This window comes from Cryptomeria japonica, chromosome 3 (genome assembly GCF_030272615.1).
Source record: "Cryptomeria japonica chromosome 3, Sugi_1.0, whole genome shotgun sequence".
Lineage (NCBI taxonomy): Eukaryota > Viridiplantae > Streptophyta > Pinopsida > Cupressales > Cupressaceae > Cryptomeria > Cryptomeria japonica.
In genome coordinates, this window is record NC_081407.1 from 947,107,295 (window position 1) to 947,110,242 (window position 2,948).

The window sequence follows — 2,948 nt, forward strand, 5'->3', positions numbered from 1 at the left end:
TCCTCTATAGGTGCCTGTCCCTGTGCCTCTGCCTGCACCTGTCCTTGTGCCTGTATAGGTACCTGTGGCTGTACCTGTCTCTGTCCCTCTGGCTGCACCTGTCTCTGTCCCTCTCTGGGACCCTGTGCTGCTGGCACCTGTAGGGGCAGTCCACCCCGTCCTCTCACCACTGGAGCTGCTCTCTCCTGACCTCCCTCCCTCCGAGGTGCTACCCGTCTCTCTCCCACCACTCCCCTCCGCCTCCGCCGGCCCCTACCTCCATCCCCTCCTCCCTCATCATCCTCTCCTCCACCCTCTCCATCCACTGGCTCTGCTGGATCTGTCAACCTAGGAAATGGATGCTCTGCCCAGTACGCAGAGTACTCTGCGTCCATCCCTGCATCATCTACCTTTGGCCACATGTCCCATGGCATCGGCATCATCTCCGCTAGCTGCATAACTGCCTGATCGTACGATAACAGCGGCCTGAACTGTACCTGATCTCTGACTGTACGGGCATACATGCCCGAGCCTCGGGGCATCCTCTGAATCCTGCCATACTGCCTGCATACCCTGTCCACCAGCTGTCTCTCTAATATATAGGGCGTCCACCCAATCAGGTACCTGCTCCGGAAGGTGTAGGGCAGCTCCAGTGCATCGTCCTCCCACTCCTCGCACCCCAGGTACGGCCTCCAGATCACCATGTCAATGTCATCAATGACTCTCCTCCAGTGCTCCAATCTCCCAATCTGAGGCTGGGATGTAATCATCGCATATAGGTGCACAAAACTCTATCCCTGTCCTCTGCCTCTGAAATGAATAGGCCGTGTGATGGGAAGGTGCTCATAGGCCCACACCTGCAAGAGAGTCACACCGCAGCCCAACCCCACTGATCCATGGTATACAAACTGATGCAGCTCATAATACAAATGTGCTAGGACACATGGCCCCCATGCATACCTAGTGTGCTCTGCCATCAGCGTCTCCAAGGCCCCTCCCCAGCCCACTGCCAATCCTCGTGTGGCCCTGTCTGGACATAAGTATCCACTGATAACTCCCCCAACAACTGCCGGCAATGCTAATCCTGTGGCAGTCATGGTGTCCCAGGCTACATGGCCTGCTCGCATCTCCAACTCAGGATCCTGAAAGACCCGTCTCAAGGCCTCCCTGTCACCATCACGATCGTAGGGGATCAACTCTCCATCAATGGGAACATGTAATATCCTGTATACATCCTCTAAGGTCACTGTCATCTCACCCATCGGCAGGTGAAACGTGCATGTCTCTGAGTGCCATCTCTCGGCCAACGCAGTCAGCAACCCCATGTTTGCCCGAAACTCGGGCACATAGAGCATATGTGTGAGACCCATCTCCTCAACGGAAATCATGTCCTGGATAGACAACTCTGGTCGCAGTCTCTGTGTCGACGGGAATCTCTCCCGTGACCCCAACATCGGCAAATACTCCTACAGTCAAGCAAATCAATCTTGTTAGTTCTCGTGGCATTCACTGTTTATCACAAAATGCTACTTGCTACCTAAATGCATATGGCTATCTACCCTAGTGACACTCACTGTTCATCACAAAGTGTTGCTATTTATCCTAGTAGTGCTCCCTGTTCATCACAAAGTACTCTGTGTGTGACATTCCCTGTTCATCACAAAGTGTCACTCACATTCGCACTCCCTGTTCATCACAAAGTGCCTTGATCTATCCTAATCTTCCCAGAGGACCTGCTTGAGTGTATCCTCTCAGCAGCTTATCCAATCGACAGCGTATGTTCATCACAGAACTGCCGATTTGACCTAAAGGACTAAAACCATGCATTTAAACACACAAACGCACTGTTTCAACACACACGCGCTTTTAACTCATAAACGCGCTTATAGACTGCATAAACGCGCCTCTACAACACAGACGCGCTTTCTGAACACAAACGTGCCTATGCCAGAAACAAACGCGACCAGGGAACACAGACGTCCCTGCATGACATAAACGCTACTAAAAATCACAGACGCTGCTGAATTTCACAAACGCGTCCGCAATCAACACAAACGCGGTTCCAGGCACAGACGCGCCTGGACCCGACACAGACGCGCCTGTTGGACACAAACGCGCCTGGCGCTGACACAGACGCGGTTGCGCGTTTTTGCACTTCTACATTATCCTATTCCTAGCACATTTATTGCTCCTAAACATGCATTAATGACAAAACTCGAAATGCGTGAAAGTACGAGGAGGTTTTCGGGTACTTACCGGCTCTCCTGCATCGGCTGGTCGCTGGAATCGGCGGACACGGTCGAATCTATGAACGAATGCCATCGCTGCTGACTGCTGCTGCTCTTTTCTCGCTCTGCACTGTGATCTTCTATGGGTGTGGATGACAATGAGGATGTCTTTTGCCCGTGGTCTATCTTATAGCCTACCCTAGCCCTCGCCCTCATTTCCCGAGTCAGTCTTCCTCATCCCGTGACTTTGTCACTTTATCCAATCAGTCCATTCTATCCCATCTTTCTTATCGAGAGATTGTCTGCAATCTTTCCAGACTTTTTCATCCAATCTCTCGAGGGGGCATATCATTCCCATCCTGGGGCAACTCTGTATCAGTTCATCTTGTCTTCTTTGAAACAACGCGACAAGCCGCATTGTCTCAAAGAGGGGCAAAATGTAGACACCCAAAATTGTCATGTCTAATTAAATAAATATTTTATTTATTTAATTATCTAAGCCTAATTCTTCTATTAATTAAATAAATCTTTATTTATTTAATTAATTCATTTATCCTCTTCTAGCCTTATTTCTCATTTAAATAAATACATTTATTTATTTAAATTATCCCTTTCCTATATTAAATAAATATTTTATTTATTTAATTGCCCTACTTCTTCTATTAATTAAATAAATCTTTATTTATTTAATTAATTCATTATCTTTTTCTACACATGACACATGTCATTCATCTCTTATTT